A 17,942-nucleotide genomic window follows, 5' to 3' on the forward strand; every position below is an offset into this window, starting at 1 on the left:
CCAGAGGAAAGGTGACTCCCACAAGGAAATGCACAGCAAGGGAAACCAGCCCGCACAGGACCTCTGGGGCTGTTCATGATGCACATAAGACATCCGTGAAGGCTGCCAACAATGGCCTTGATAACTACCTTGCTTACCAGTGGTTCGCTTTGAGAGGCAGCAAGAGGGACAGCAAAGGCTCCACTTTCTACTCCTCCTGTGCCTGGAAAATACTATGATGACACCTGTCTGAAGTTTCTGAATGCAGTTCTCACCCAAAGTCCTGTATCCACTGCAGGTCACTGCAGATTTCTAGGAGGATGACACAGTTTTACCACAGTGTGCTTCACTGACCCTGAAGTTCATCTTCACCAGAGATGACAAACTCCATGGCAAGGGAGGCCAGGAAACTGCTCTGTGAGGGACCTTTGCAACATCTGCAACATAAGACTACAACTAACTGTTCAAGACAGCTGTCCTGCACCTAACACCACAGCATTCTCACATGGGTTCATGTGACAGAGCTCTTCTGCTGACGTGACTCTCTTCCAGAAGAGGTACATCTACCTTCCCTGGCATCATGCCCCAGAAAGCCAGAGGAAAAGCAGGCACTGGTGTAGGAAGAGACGTAAGTGGCAGCAACAGGAAAAGCTTTCATACTGCCACACTGACACTGTGGGTGATACCTTTATGGTCACATCATGATGCCATCTGTAGATGACAAGAGAACATACTGTCTGCAAAAGAGACCTATGCCGTGCAGAGACAAAGACCTGGATCATAGCTTTTGAATTATGAATCCACTGTGAGCGGAAACATGGCTGTTCTGAACCAGTCAGCATCTGCCCCCCCCCCCCCCCCCCCCGCCACGCCCTCAGAGGTTATTACAGAATTCCTTACATTGCTTTCTGCACAAAAACAATGTCAAAAACCAATGACAATTGTCAGCACAGGCATACTCTTTCTAATGATCTGACATTATATGGCTCAAAAATGCACCTCGGTTTCACGCTGCATGCCAAAGAGATGCATTAGTTAACCAGTCACCGGAAGATTCTTCCCCTGACGCTGTGAAGATTCTTCCCCTGACGCTGTGAAGATTCTTCCCCTGACGCTGTGAAGTCATCTGTCCACCTTACTCGTGCAGCTGAAAAGGGGACACTGCTATACTTCAGATACTCTGAAGAACATCCAGGACAACCCACTTACAGATTCACAACAGCCCCACGTAGATGACGTTGTTATCTAAGTACCTTTTATCACATTTTAACTGAGTAAAGGTAAAACGCAAGTAAAAGCATTTTTTCAAGTCATCTATGGTAAGTAATACAGTTGCAGATGTCTTTAAAATACACAAACAAAGATGTGACAGGAAAACCACACTTAACCTACTTACACTGAGATTAAATCAGGAAGGACTCTCTTCCCCCATTACAGAAATCCGTTGCCAGGGTTTAACTTTCAGCATACCTCATGCCTCAGGTTGCATCCATCAGAGGAAAACACACCTTCAGGAGACAGCATCTATTACACAGCATTAGCATTCCACTGGGGTCCTTGCTTGTTCTCTTTCAGCTACTGCTAATGCTCGTGCTGGGCTAACTGCATTTCTGCTGACATAGTTTCTCTTTTCCTGAATTCACAAACAGGAAGGAAAATCATAATGATATAGAAATTATTTAAGTATTAACAGAGTACTAACAGGGAAAAATGAATATGCAGGGCCAAAATCTCCATTCAGAGAAGCCTGTCTAGATTTTCTGAAGTTTGTGTTAGTCCCACATGTGCATCCACAATCAGGATTTGGTACACGCTAAGCACAACTCATCAAACATGTCCAACAGTGAAATTCCATGCATTTTGTATCTACCACATGTAAAGTCCCTCACTGGAGAAAACATGAAATTATAAATCACTTTATAATTTATCATATAAAATAGCATATACTTGTACTTCTACAAAATTACATCTTATTTTCAAATCATGGAATTATTTTATAATTATAAAACAGAATAACTCTTTTGCCATCATAATGTTTTTCTTTATGTACAGGATTCCACATCTTTCCCTTGATTAAGCAAAGAACTTGAGCAGTATAACACATAAACACTTGTGTCCCTGATCCAGAAATCTGGCTCGCTGATATTGCAGAAGTTCTTCAAATGTAAGTCATATTTGTGAATGTAAAAAATAATGAAAACTCAAAGTTATATATGGAACATCTGTCTCTTTTACAAAGGACTATGCAGATGTAAAAGAACAGTGCACAAAATCATAAGGCAGACTGTGGGTGGATAAAAGTCATGCACTCAAGGATACGTTTTCTCTAATGTGTTTACTAAGAATATTTTGTATACCTTCATGATAATTGTTTTAAAGTGTGTACACACACACACAAATACTATACAAATATATAAACTAGTCCTGCTGCTGAAGGAAACTTTATAACTATATACACATCTCTACAGATTAAATGCCTTGGTATGCAAGCAACCAAGAGCACTGTCAGTTTCCACTGACTTCAGGAGGTCAGGCAATAAGACATCCTATTGACTTATGCAATTTTTGGATCAGTTGGCTATTATTTTGCCAAAGCTATATTAAGTGTTAAATTTGGATACATAAAAAAGTCCTGCCTTTCCATTCCCTGCACCAACCAATCAATATTCTAACCTGGTTACAATCACCTCAACATGTAGCATCATCAAATATGGTCCAGATATGCACCAAATCTATCCAAGTCTATTTTCAGTTTAAAGCAAAAAAGTTTTCATTAAAAGTAAATCCATTTTATATCCTGTGTCCCGATACCAGAAACACAAAGACCAATAAATCCCACTCCGTGTTTCTAAGCAAGTTTTTCCTGTTCTGAAATATGGCACTGTCTCACATCATAATTTTCCTAGCCTTGTATCACTTGATGTTGGTCTATTTTGGTCAGCAAAAGACCTATGGCAGACAACGCATCAAGTACAAGTCTTTGCCCACGTCCAGTGCCCTGATAACAGAAGAAGTGCTATTAAATAGTATTTTTAAAAAGCAATAGTAACAAAAGGGAGACAAATCCCTAGGGAACGATACCAAATAGCATCTCATGCCAGCCTGCCTTACTGAGGGCTGCTCTTGTTGTTTGGCTTTGCAAAGCACTCAGCATTTTGATTTCGATCCAGCAAAGCATTTCTGCATTTCCCATGTCCTTCCACCACTGACTTGCAGGGAACTATTTGTACACATGAAGACAAACCTACACTTCGTATTTTGCTGGGTCAGGGTCAAGGCACCAATCATCTTTCTGGATCCTTGTTTTGTTATGAGAATTGGTTAAAATAGGCTTAAAAAAAAAATCTTAAAAGTGTGAGTTTTAAAAAGCCTCAAGAACCAGGAACATTCCTAAAATAATTTGCATTCCACAGCAAAACCATTTCCATTTCAATGAGCCTGTGGAGAGGACTCTGGTCTACCCGCTGAAACTCAGGACTGAACCGGCACAAAACAAACACCGAACCCACTTGTATGAGGTCACCTGAAAAATCACTTTTTCCTGTTCTCCCTCAATACCTTGGCTAAACCCTTTACATCGCTTCAGGCCTGCATCCCAACACTCATTTCAGGAAGGGCACTGCCACTCCTCTCCGCTGGACAGGCTGGTGGCAGGGAGATTTCCTTCCCTTCCCTGCATCCTCCTCAGGCAGCCTACTGCAAAGAGTCAACAAGTCTCCTGCGGCTTCAAAAAAGGTTTTACGACAACTTTGGCTTTAACACTCTCTCCTTTCATAAGCTCACTACAAATAAAACTCATTAGCAGCCGCCAGCTTTCCAAACACGGCGAGTGAAACCCACAGTAGAGACAGAGGGGCCAACAAGTTCCCTCACGGTGCAACAGCCACTCCCATGATCAGAAAGAAGGATACACATTTAGCCAGTACTTCAGCAACGTCCGTAAATTTCAGGAAACCATAAAAACAGATTTGTCATCTGGAAGCCAACACCTTACCTCGCACATCTTGCTTAGATCATGGTAATCTAAAACCTCCCAGCCTCAGATGCTCACAGACTCTGCACATACCTACAACATCATCCAGACGCGTCCTACAGCGCTATTTCAATAATGTAATGCAGTGTGTAATGCTGCTGCTATACTATGTAAATATTAATATTCAAATTATTTGGTCAAATTTCACTTTCAGAGTCTTGCTCTAACTCTTCAGCAGCTTTACATTTCAACGCTGTAAAATGACCATTTCATTCAGAAACTAGTAAAACTGAGGAAGTTTTACCTGAAAAAGGATTTCAGGTCAACAATGTATGTATTTTTACAGATATTTTAGATGCAACATATGATCTTAATGGTGATTTCAATCGGTTTAGCAGCTTTGCCTCTTTAGCTGTTTCATAAAAGCTGGATGTCTTCATACATAAATTATGTATCAAAACATAGTTAATGCTCTTCCATAATATGACCCACTGTTTGTTAACAGCATCTTGGCTACTACAAATGTTTTCTTTCCTCTGTCCACTCCTAAAGGCCTCAGAGAATTGCTTGAGCTGTCTGAAGTAAGCAACGATAACACTAATACATCCTCAAAACTCAAAACTAAAGCATAAGCCAAGAGTTTTCACTAAGAACTTAATACTCGAGGTAGAGAGACAACAGTAGCTGATTTGTTTAATTAAACGCCACAAGCCTTGTACTGGATAACAGCTGCCTGTCACATCCCTCAATTTGTTTGCTGCAACCTGTACACTCAGATTTTCTGCCAACAGCAGCTGGATTTGCCAATGGCAAACTTGGCAGCAAAACCACCCACGTCCTTTCACTCCCGTTCGCACACGTGGACTGGCTGGAATGGGATACTGCCTGAAAAATGCAATCTACCACTTCATATGCTACAGATGCAAGGGGCAACTATTAAAACTAATTTACTGAAATGGAGCCATTACGTTAAATCATCAGGAACTAATTCTGTTGGAATTAAACTGTAACTTGAGGAGTGATTTTTTATTGCCTTTTCTTAAAGGGTATGTTAGTTTTAGGGGTTATATTTTTATAGTGGTGCCCAGAATGCCTATGGTGCACAACTCTAAAAATATCCAAATCCTCCAAATACTGCATATATACTTGATTAATGAAAGCTACACACATTCCCAAATATTACTTAGCTGTTTCCTTAATTTTTCCTTTGATTATGAAGCCATATGATTCAAAAAAATCCGCAAATTGTGGCTCACAGGTTACTGTTGAATAAAAGTAGATAGAGGTGCAGATTCCACACAATGAATCACCATTCATATACAGCACAGTAAACTGTTTCTCAGATAAAGGAGAGGCAAAAAGTTGCTCCCCACTGTCAACTAAGGATCAGTTGAATCTCTTGCTCTCCCATACTGACAGCTTGTAACACAGAGTTATAATCAGACTCCTGCCTTTCCAAGGTCTGCACTGGAAACCTTCTCGGTAATTGTATGGTATACAAACCTCCTTGCGATCCTGTGCCACTTCGTGCACATTACTCAAACAAGAAGCCAAAAAATGTGGCATTACATGCACAGTGTTCGTGCTTGGTTAAAATTTCATCCTGCACAGTAATGTAGTTCTACCCTTTCCTCCAGCAAAACTGAAACTTGATTAAATTAAAGGAGACTGGCTCTTGTCTACGCAAGCTTCTTTTTTCAGTGTAGGAGAATGCGAAAGGAATTACGAAACCAGAATAACATGGCCAATGCTGAAGAGCCCCATAGAGACCAGTAAGGGAAGAATTCTGCCACTACCTCCACAGAATGAAAAAAACCACTTAAAAATAAGTGACCATTAACTCCCGTATCAATACTAAATTAGGAACTTGAAATTTGGCGCACCATGGATTAATGAAAGTAAAGTGCAGGCTGATATAAAATATACCTAGTATTTCAGCAGTTCGGCATTTTTATTACAGTCACTTGTCTGTATGCCATTTTTTCAGAGACAGTCTTGGAATCTGTTTAACTTCTTCAAGGGCTCTAGTAACAGAGGCAAAGAACACCATTTCTCCATTTAAAAGTTATCGTGACATAGAAAAGCTTGTTACAATAATGTAGAAAAAATCCTGTGATCTCTAACCTTTCATTAAAAGTTCACCAAGAGGTCATTTGTCCTTATTTCTTCACCCAGTTGCATGACCTCTTCAACTCCAACTTTGACATTTGAAACATCCATTCAGTATGGTTCAGTCAGTTAATGAAAAACAACCCCAAACAACTCAGACATTTGACATTTGCACCCCAAGTTACCAGAAGGTCATTTTAGTAATTTATAAAACCCTACATGAACATATTCTGTCATCTGTTTATATGGGATGTGAGGTCTGCAAGTGGAAGAACTTAGGGTTATCTAAAAGTGTCCACTATCTAATACTTAGATGGTTTCAGTCAACAAACTACTGAAGTGTATTTTACTTGTTGCACCATGACATTCTAGTCTCCAACACCTACTACAATGTTAATAAAAACCCAACAGATTTCTAATAAATGGTCACTGATGACTTGCTAACCAGATTCACATTGGGAGAATCAGTATGATTCAAGAGTCAGTGCTCCGCTGGACAAACTGAAGGCACAGATCACACTTTCCACAAAGATGCTGTTTTAGGTTGTCCTGTAAACTCCATGGATTCAACTTTTGAAACACACCCTTGTCAAAATAAATGAAATTAAAATTACAGTTTAATGCAATTTAAGATTCTGGGACCCAAATATATTACTAGAAGTATGATAGCAACCTTAGCACCTAAGTAGGTGCGTGACAATTTTTGCTATCAGGTTGGAATTTAATTTTTAAAATTAACACCTGACTATGGGTTTTTCTAAATTAGATGATTAATAAAGTAATCAGTGCAAATCATTGACCATAAAGACAATTCAGAGACTTATATAGTCTAAAAAATGAGTGAATTTGACAAGAAAAAAGTTTTACAGTAATATATCCTGCTAATATTTTTACAGATCAAAAAAAGACACTCATTCTACATTGTCTTCAACTATTTTGTGAACCGTTTTACTGATTTGGGTACAAAATATTTAAAATAACCTTATTTTTATACTCTGTTTTCCATTAGTTTAAGAAGTCTATACTCATTTTTGTAATGTCCTATTTTAAAATTATTTTAAAATGTTGATATTTTTAATGCTGATAAAAGTGGTATGAAAAACTTAGCAAAAACCTGACAATTTTTTTTAAAAGGACTGAGACCCACAACCCCTTCTCAACCGAATCACTTTAATGATCTCTAACATCCTCTTATACACTCTGTAACTCAGTATTTCATCTTTGCTCGGGTTCCAGAGATTTGTAAATATTTGCCTGTATGGGTGCTGAGGCCTGCAAAGACTGAAATGTTCTGAGATTCAGGCTTCAACGTTGACAAGTCACTGAAACTGTAAGAACAACTTACAGAAAAAAAATCACTTACTTTTAGAATAAGATAAAGAGGGAAAACCAATTTACTTTCCCATTTATCCTTGTTTTATTTGCTTCCTTGTCGATCTCTCTGTTTTGGTCAGGGCGGCCTCTCTTCATTTTATTTAATAAATGCTTGAAAACTAGGATACATTTTTATTAACCAAAAACCTCCACATACCTTAGCAGACTCGGTGAAAAATCTGTATAGCAAATTCATGCATTAAAAATAGAGATGATTCCATCTATCACTCACACTAAGAATATTTTAAAGAGAAGAACAGCATGTAAATGTGCACAGGTCAAGTAAAGATGATTTCCAAGTGTGAAAATTATTCTTGTCACTGGCAGCTGTACGCGAGAAGTAATAAGGTCCAGAAGCCTTGTTGGGCATGACCAGGGATAAGAATATCATTACAATCCATCTGCAACCTCCAAGAGACCCAAAATGCCTCTGCAATCTTTTGTTCTAAGCAAAAGTAAAAATCTAAAGCGACAGGTTTCCAAACCAGGACATCTGAGTGTCACCACAGCGGTAAGAAACTTTCCACAAACAGCCCCCCCCCAATGGGTTCACAGAAGGGAAAGCAGAGAACACTTTTCAGAACTACAGAATTTAAAGATCACAGATTTTATAGTAAATGTGTGCTTGCTTTACCTGCTTATTTGCTTGTTTTGTGGGGAAAGGAGTGTTAGGTTTGTAAAAACAAGTGAGTCATGAACAAGTCAAAATATTTCCAGTAAAACTTATTTTTGTCTGATTATGCTGAGTTATCTGAAATCAAAACGTTTTGCAGAAATGTATCTGTTTCACTGGCTTTGCCATGAATCAGTGCTACAGGCTGTGTTATATTTCAGTGAAATTGTTGGTTTCATCCTCCTTCATTTGGGATATAACAGCCTCCCCCCCAACTGTGGAAATCCTCACCTGACACGATTTTTCTTACTTTCATTGGCACCTACCACCGAGGACCAACCACCGAGCGATCTCTTTCCAGTGCTTGGCACCATCAGAATGAGGAAGGGCTATTTGGCTGCCAGGTTTACAAGAAGCAAATGATGCATCCACTCGGGATACCTCATGTGCTAGTTTTCAAATTTCTGTTCCACCGAAAGAGGGAGGCGTGGTTTTATCCTAGTGAGTGCATTTGGATTCATTCTGGCCAGCAGCCCCGGTCTTTTCTTGGATGAGCCCTGAGAATACAAAAAGGTAGTGTTTCAACAGGTGAATCACCTGATTTCAGCAGGCAAATCACCTGCTGCTGTTTCACTGTGAGAGGTATTAAGTCACTTAATTAACATGGGTGATTGCTGAGATATCTAAGTGAAGTTGAAGCAGAAAAGAGTTACGTTACTTCTTCTTAGCTTGTCTTAATCACTTAAAAAGGGTTTAATGCCTTTTACTTACTCAATGATGCAGGTGAGCCATGACTCCCACTGAGATACAAGAAAAAATCAGGGGCCAGAAAGCATCCTGGACCACCTATGTAGAGTCTTTTTGCTTTCTAGAACATGACAAAGGTTGCCTCTCTGCACAGAAAGCTGAGCTGGTTGCTAAGACTAAATGAAAATTGAACTAAAATAGAACTTCTTATGCTGACAAAACAAATCTCTGGGATTTTTGCACTGTTCTTCCATCTAAGAGTTTCTCTTTTGTTTCTTCAATCCAACTTCAGTTATGTTTTTAGTAACTTCTTTCCTTTAGCTAATACTTTCCGGTATTTCATTATCTTTCCTTTGCCTTTTGCTTACTGCCTCTTTCCAGATCTTTGTTCAGCATCACTGCTTCCCTTCCTTTCATACTCCCCTTGGTTCTCTGCACGCCGCATCTGCGGCGATGACTCTGGAGATAATTCCACCTGACAAAGAAGGAACATCCACCTCTCTGGGGACAAAATAAACTTTGAACTAGTTTAGCTATGCCTGTAACATGTCCTTCACTGGTCCTTTCACTGTTTACTATTGCAGGACAATATAAGGATTAGATACTTGGTGTCTTCTTTGGGCATCAATCTGTCAAGGCACTGGCAAAACAATTTTAATGCTTTATAAATCACTTGTTTATTGCTCAGCCTTGCAGCACTTTTAGTTGTAATCTTTAAAAAAGCCGTATTGATTCTCATGTTACTTATTTCTGTAGGACAGGACAAACCAATGCTGTTGATCACATTATACAGCTGTGGTGACTGAAATAACATTCTAGCTGAAGTAAACCAACAAAATTGCAGTGAGTTTATGGCCAAAAAAGCACGTGGGACTTTTGCTGTTGCAGTTCTCTCTGAAAGATATACGTGACACTCTTGCAGAAGATATCCTTGCTCATCCTCAAGAGTCCCTCAACACCATTCATAGCAACAGGAACCTGGAAACAAGAGTCTGAGTGGAGGAGCAAAGTATAATACTGCTCACTGCATTAAATTTGCTTGCTATTGTATGTGCTACCACGGGTTAGATACTGCTACTCTAGTATTTTCCTAAGTGCAATTCTATTATATGCCCTGAAGAAAAGCAAAGCACATCTACACTGACTTTGTTACCTGTGCCATGGTACAAGACTTGGAGCAAATGCTGTGCCCGGTCTTTGTCTGCTCTAGGTATCAGATGGACTGCATGGGGGCACAGTGGCTATCTCTGCACTCTCTGTGTATCTACACTACAGGACTCTTTAGCCTACCTACACCATGCTCGTGACTCGTATGCACAATGCACACAGTTGACCACAGTGGTGGCACCAGCCTATGCACTCTACCAGCTGCTATTCTGCATTTGCTGCAAACACATTTCTTGCTACAGTTCTTCAGATGATTGTTTGAGGCGATGGCATCAGAAGGTTGACAGGGGGACAGTGCCTCCCAACAGGATGAATGCAGCAAACTTACTAATCTGTGGATGAATCTTGCCATTCTGGAGTGACTAGTGCTCCCAAACTGGCAGCACACAACTTTCCCCAGCACGGTTAGCGTTGTTGTGAAGACAAAGCATGGTGCCATCTGCACAATGAACGTGGTGAGCCATTCCACATGGTGTGTCTGGGTCGTGCAGGTCATCTGCAACACGCCTCAAGCACACAAAGTGGACACTTACCACTGAAACAGCTCTATGTGCAACATGCAGGTCTGGGCAGCCACCAGCTAAACTACCTTAACCATGAGCACAAGTTTCCCTGTCAAGAGCCCTAGTGCCCTACGTAAGGCAAAAACAGTACTATCACTCTAGACATCCAGGAGATGACTGCTCGCCTATTGTATCTCAACACACAAGAGAGAGAACTCCCCTGCTCCTCCCCAAGATACACATAAAATAGGCAATGAAGCAGCATCCGCCTAGGACAGACCCACTCCCACCTCCCTCAGAGCAGGGGAGGAGGAGACAGAGGAGAATACAATTGGGACAGGGAATCCATCCACATTACACAGAGGACTGGTTCCCAGCAGTTGGGCTGGGATGGACGTCAGCACTTACTCTCTGTCCCCTGTGGGTCAGACAGAGCTGGGAGGTCTTCTTCCCCAGCACTTAAGTATTGGAGAGTCAGGACTGGGTGCCACTCACAGCAGACCATGGTGCTACTCCTGAGATACTCCCTACATCTTCTTTTATACTCCAATAGCAGCACCTAAGTTAAGAATAACAGGATGAAATGCACACAGTTCTTCTGCACAGCTACTTTTTCAGGCTCTTCACAGACACTGATACAGACAAGAACTAGAGTTTTCATTTATATTTGTCTAATTTCTTCAAGGATTTATTAGCAACTCAAAGAGCCAAATCTTTCTATACTTGAAACTTGAGGCTCGCCAGAGGAAACAAAATGACAACAAGGATGCTGAATTACCAACCCAGCATGACTGAGCTTACTTTAAACCCTTTTATGACCCACCACAAGGACTAGAAATGCACACTTTTCTGCATTTTATTCCCGTTGCATTTTTTCAGGGGTTTAAGCAAGGGAATATACAGTGTCAGTGTGTTCAGGGATGTCCTTTGAAAAATCATGGAAGCTGAATGGGAGAAAACACTGGGAGGTGATCAGTGTGATCAAGTTATCGCTCCAACTCATTAGAACTATAAATCAATGCCTTATGATACAATCTCTATTGTATCATCATTCCAGCTTGGAATTATGAGTAGTTAATGCTATTTGAAAAGCTTAAGTTTTGCTATCTCAAGTTGTTTGTGAAACAGCTTCTCCTAAAATAGTGCTCTAGGTGCAGGAAGGAGAAAGATAAAAGCAGATCTACTCTGTCGTCCAAGACAGAATTAGTTTATGAAGGCATCCTTGATCCTGATTTAGCACTGCAACTCACGCCATTTTACAGATCAATCAGTACAGGCAGAAAAAGCAAGAAAAAAGAGGAAATACGAGAAGCATACGGACAAAGACCACTGGAAAGAACTGTCGCTTCTAGATCATCACGTCGGAGACATCTGGAACCCGAAACGCTCTTTCACAGCAAATTCCGAATAGCCCATATTCAGAAGAATGCATGGAAGAAAGAGGTAAGTCAGCAAAAAAGGAAAGCTAGAAGCAAAGTATTTATTTGATTATCCTCAGGATATGTGTGGAATTAAGTTTTATGATCAACTTTCAAGATTTTCCCATACAGAATTCAAGTAGACTGACCTTCTTTCTGTCCTAACTCTTGTTATTTCCTGCTAGTTATCATAAAATAGCAGTATCCTTGGCATCATTTAAAGAGATTTCCTACTTATTTCCACACACGCAAGAAAAGAACAAACAGTTTCTTCTGGGTGTAGTGACAATTAAATAATGTGGCCAGTTGTACAGTGGCACGTGCTTAAGTAGAAGTGTGTGACTGCTGTTCCCTTGGCGTTTGGAGCAGTCTTGTTTGCTTCATGCTTATCTTTGAAAGCAGGAACATCTTAAAATAAAAACTCAGTGGAGCCAGTAGGGACTAGTTGGCAATGCGTACTTTAAATACGCTCTGGTTCTGCAAACATCTTGTGAGCCAGATTTCTCTTACTGAACAGGACTATTTAGGTTCGTAAAGTTAGGTGTAATGTCAAGTGCTCAAACACACGAAAATTTATATCAAACACCAGCACAGACTGTCTTAAGTCCAGTGTGTGTATTCACTTATGGGTGGGGTGGTGGTTGATGGTTTTGGTTTTTCATCATCAGCCAAGAAGTTAGGAGTTTGAGGGAAAGGGATAGCAGCTCAGGTCCCAGCCTCTGCAACACACTGTAGAATAAATGTGTCTCAACATTTATCGTACACTGTTTCCTTTTCACTGAGTCCTGGCAGAAGGACAGGCAGGGAGAGAAGAAACGCGTGTGCTCACAGAGCTTCACAACAAGGAGATTCTTGCTGCAGAGCAGATTATGGAATTGAAAGGAAATAGAAGTTACTGTCTTCAGTTAGAGAGCATGAATCTGTGACCTGCTAGCTTACGTGTCTGCAAAATGTATGCAAAACAAGTGCCCACGTTAAAAGAAAGTCTACCTACAAGCAATGCACTCAAAATGGTTTAACTCTTCATTTTTACCTTAAAAACTGAGCAATTTTAAATAAACTTGAAGATGCCAATCTAAGGCTTCAACCCGGTTAAACTTGGAGAACTAACTACATGATTTAATAGCCCTTTCTGCCTGTAAGAAATAATCATTTATGTGTTTATGTGCTTTCTTGTATCGAACTCTCCAAACTTCCCACTACTGTTCTCACTCTGATGCAGGTCCAGAGAAACTGGTATAGTCCTTCTGATCTCATTTCTAGCTTTTATTCCCACTCACCCCATCTTCTACTTCTTACACAAGTAATCTTATTATCAATTTGCAGCATCTGCATGATCGGAACGATCAGGTCCTGTTTAAATGTCAGCCATACACCTTGAGAGCACTCAACAATTCAAAATGCGGTGGCGATCAGCCTATTACGCAGTTATACTACTCCAGGATCTATACTGGCTCCCATTAGCTTTGCAAATGAGATTTTGACTGCTTTGACTTACAACGCAGGGCAAGTAAGTGCACGCTAATGGTGGAAAACATATTGCACATGTAACGGCACCACAGCAGCAAACACACACAATATCAAATAATAATCACACAATTTGTCACTGATCCTGTCACTGTACCTGTACTTCTGTTTAGCAGAACTACCTGTGTTCCACCCAGAGCCACCTGCCTGGCACAGCCCCATTTTGTGTTGTACAGTATGGCCGCTCCCCATGCACAGAGGTGGAGCGGTGCTCCGCACACTGCTTCTCCAAACCAACAACAGGGACCCAAAGAACTGGAGAAGGGGAATTCCCAATGACAGTATCTTTCTTTCTCCCCAGCAAAGGGTCAGAGCACAACAGAGGTGCTGCACGTTCGGGGTCAGTGGAGTACTGCAGACCTCACAAGAAAAAAAGAGATGCTCTTGTCTTGCAGAGGAAGTTGCCAAGTGAGGACAGGACCGCTTGACACTCTGTGCCGCTGCACATGATTAGATACCTCAGACTTAAACAGACAGATTTTATGCTAAGCATTGGGACACCAAGAATCAGGTCGCACATGTTGATGTTGATTTTACAACTCCAATACCGAGAGATGCGAATGCTCAGATTGGGAACCTCTTCCTTCCTTGTTCTGTCAGAGCTGGATTTGCTAATATTCCGGCAATAATGCCAAGCACATGCTCTCTTACCACTTCTTGGAAACAGAATGTATGTACCATTTGTACATACATTTGTACAGACCCTCATCATCAAGGTGGTATGAATAATCCTATATGTTGGACGAAGTGGCCACACGCAAATACGTATGTAGATATATCATGTACCCGAAAACATAGCTTGGATTTTGTCCTATACAGTCCTTTAAACTCGCATTTTAAAGACAGCTAGTACTGTGTGCTCTTCATCAACTACTTTAAACCTCTTCTACAAAAGCAGTTAGCCTTATTGGCCCTCCTTTGTAAGAAGGAACATACTTGTTATGCTCAAGTCACACAGGGAAAGCAACAGCCCTCAGAGAAGAGTTTGGCTGTCCTGGATTCACCTTTCTAGAAAAACAAAATGTCATTTGGCTATGGGACGCAGACTTTTAATGGGGAAATGCAAAACAACTGAAAGTTAAGTTTTAACAAAGTTATGTACTTTAAGAAAAAATAAATCGTATGATGTGGTAAATCCCTCTTCCCCACAGAAAAAAAGAAAGTCATGTTTCCCCTAGGAATCAATGTCAACTCAAGACTTGACCGCAGCAGGCTGTCACGCTGCCGAAGAGAGATGAAAAACCAATGTAAATCCGCTGCGGCCACTTCTGTCAGCTGGGATTTTGAGGCAGGCGTCAAGACCCATTTGCAAGCGGTGGGTGCACGTTTGGGCCCGCAGACATTTTCTCATGCGGGAACAAATCTCCCAGACCACAACCCAAGTTTCACGCCGGAGGGGTACCATCGCCGAACGCGCCTCAAGGCGCCGTCCACTGCCCCATGCCCTGCCGTGAAAGCCCCGTGAGTGCTGTGGGACTGAAGAGAGGCACGAAAGAACGATGAAGAGAGGTGTCCCCCCTTAACCCCGGGTCCTGAGGCCTTTCTGTTCGCAGAGGTAAGAGGGGCTGGAGTGGGCCCGAGTGCGTTAGCCCATCCTGGGGCTCAGGGGACGGACAAGGGGGAGAGCCTGCGCAGCGGCTGGGGCTTGGGGAAAGTTGAGAGGGAGAAGAGGAAAATAAATAAATAAATAAATAAATAGTCTCCTCCTGAAGGCGGACACATGTGGCGCAATTCGCTTTCCTGCGGCGGCGGGCGGCCCGCCCGGCCCGCCAGCCCCGGTGCTCGGCGCTGCCGCCCGCCCGCCCGCGCCCCTCAGCGCCCCGCCGCCGCCGCCCGCCGGCCCGCCCGGAGCGCACCCCCAGCTCCCCCGAGCGGGCCAGCACCGCTGCGGGGCGGCGGAGCGCCCCCGGCCCGGCCCCGCACGCCGCCCCCGCTGACCTGCCGCCCCCGGCGCGGCGCGGCCCTGCTCACCTCATGGCCCAGCTCCGCGGGCGCCGCCCGCTCCCCCAGCGCCGGGCCGGGGAGCTCAGCGGCAGCTCCTCCCGTCCCCGCGGCGATGTCCGGCCCCGGGGAGACGCCTGGCGGCGGGGCGGCAGCGGGCGGGGCGGAGGAGGGCCGGGCCGAGGGCGGGCGGACCGCGTCCCGTCCCCTCCCCGCCACTCCGCTCCGGCGGGGCCGCGGCCGCTCGGCGGGACGGCGCGGGGCGGCCGGCGGTGCTCGGGGGCAGCCGCGGGCCGCTGGGAAGGGCAGGGCCGGGCCGGGCCGAGGGGAGCGCGGAGGCGGGCCGGGCGGGGTGCAGCTCTGCCGCTGGTGCCCGAGGGCTTGCTCTGCAACGACGCTGCCAGGAAACTTGTTAAAAACGAAGTGTAAGTATCCCGGCCCGCGGCTTTCCGACCGCCAACGTTGCCACTGCTGTGGCCGTACGGATTTGTCCGTATTTGTAAGGATCCACACAAAACCCCTCGCCTGCACTGGTGGTAGTTAATTACTTCCAAGGAAGGCACCTCACAGCATTAAGAATTTCCTGCACGGATACCGATTTTTCTTCGTTATCTTGGGTTTTTGTTGCAGACTTGCACCCTGGCAGGCTGAGGGGCACAGAAGGGAGCGTGTGCACATCGCCAGCTGGCATTTCCCCTGGAGTGGCTTGTGGCCGTTGCTTCTTGTCCTGGCATGGGTCATCCTTGTGGAGATGCTTCCACCTTCTCCATAACCACCATTTCAGTGCTGGAAAACCATGATCAGATCCAGCTGAGCCTTCTCTTCTCCAGGCTGAGCACACCCAGTTCCTTCAGTCTTGCTTTTTATGGCAAGTTCTCCACATTTAACCATCTCTGGGGCCCTCTACGGGACCCTCTCCAATTTTTGAGTGTCTCTCTTGATCTGGGGAAGGCTACAGCTGGGCTCAGTCCTCCAGGTGTGTACCAACAAGTGCCAAATAGAGTGGAATAATGGCATCCCTTGATCTGTTTCCTATGCTCTTGCCGACACAAGCTGGGGCACAGTTTGGCTTCACGGCTGCAAGGGGCATTGCCGCCCAGCTGCTCGGCTTGCGGGCCACCAGGCCCCCCAAAACCATTTCAGCAGCACTACACCCCAGCCAGTCAAAGTCCAGCCTAATCTAGGGCCCTGCTTTTAGAAAAGGTTGGACCAGATGACCAGGGATCCAGAGATCCCTTCCAATCTAGCTAGACCTTTCAGTGATCCTGTAATTCAGTGTGTTGTGTTTTGGGGAACTGTAGATAACTTGAGTATTATGTCGACTCTGTTTGAAACAAATGTATTTGATTGATTAATTACCATTAATTAAAATGGTAATGGTTGGCCTGCTGGTGGTATTTGCCCATTAAATAATCTTTTAGATGTACTTTGTAACCCATCATACATATGAGTACTTTCTGACATGATCATCTTAAAACCAACTATGTTTAAAGTAGATATAATTTCAGTTGCCAAAGCATGATTGAATCACGATTCCTATTGAGTCAAATTCCACTGTTAGGTCATTTTTAACAGTATATGTTGTCTCAACAGTGGCTGCAAGATCCAACTAGGGCTCTGATAAACAAAAGTAATCTTTCTGGGGCAGTTTCAGGCATTATTGCGTCAGCCTCTCAGCCAGACTTTTTGCCAGAAATCGTGAACCCCCGTGGCAGTCAGCAGCATGGGATATACCACAACCATGGCTGCTACAGTTCACTGTCAGGTTTAGCAGCTTAAACTACCAGTGACAACATACGTATGCTAATATTATCATATGTTAATAACCAAGGCCTGGGCAACTTGAAAGGGCCAAATGTTCGTGGTGGGGCTGAGGAGGAGGAGTGAGGTGACATAAGGCAGGTTATAACTACAGTGATGCTGCAGTAAAGCAGCATCACAGCTAAACCACTGAAAGGTACTCCAGGCCATGTCTGGCTTCTGGTATGTACCAGTAAAGCAAGCCTGGCAGTGAGAAACCACACTGAAATAGTTTCACTATTTCACTGTGATAGATACTGTCCTACTGGTCTAAAGGTGTCTCCTGCAGGAGGACAGGACAGGAATCTTCACAGCTTTGTGAACACCACGGGGCTGTTGCTGTATATTGCTGTATACCGCTGCTGTTAAAGTAATACAGCTTCTGTGGGCTCCCAAGGCTGTAGCCATTGAAGATGATAAGGTGAGGTTCATGTTTAACACATGCGTATAAGCAAGCGAACAAACACTTTCATAGGTGTATTCTTTTAAACTGTTCTCTCCCCAGCTCTTTGAAACCTGTGATTTCTGCCAGCAGCAAACCAGCCATGAATTTTAGTCTCAACAAAATGCTCCCAGTCTCTCAGTGTGCAGCAGGAAATGTGGAGAGTCTAGTTTGGTCCATCAGTATCGAGTGGATTCCCAAACTGAATCAGGGCCAGGCAGTAAGTCTCAATGTCTTTCCCACTTCTCAAGCGGGTGTTGAAGTAAACACAGAGCTAAACTGCTGAGCTGGTTGTTGGAGTAATGCTTTGGCTCTTTGCAGAGAAATCAATAGATGGAAACCACGTGGA

General features: G+C 43.4%; 1 protein-coding gene across 2 annotated transcripts in view; it reads right to left on the reverse strand.

The window, feature by feature from the left end:
- PLAGL1 (PLAG1 like zinc finger 1) overlaps nucleotides 1-15,449 on the reverse strand; it is a 47,784-nt gene extending 32,335 nt beyond the window's left edge. For both annotated transcript variants that reach the window (XM_076333763.1, XM_076333762.1), the window contains exon 1: nucleotides 15,382-15,449. The gene's annotated coding sequence lies outside the window, so the exon portion shown is untranslated. The remainder of the gene's footprint in view (nucleotides 1-15,381) is intronic.
- Between the last annotated feature and the right edge of the window lie 2,493 nt (nucleotides 15,450-17,942).

Source organism: Aptenodytes patagonicus, chromosome 3 (assembly GCF_965638725.1).
Source record: "Aptenodytes patagonicus chromosome 3, bAptPat1.pri.cur, whole genome shotgun sequence".
In the NCBI taxonomy this organism is placed as follows: Eukaryota; Metazoa; Chordata; class Aves; order Sphenisciformes; family Spheniscidae; genus Aptenodytes; species Aptenodytes patagonicus.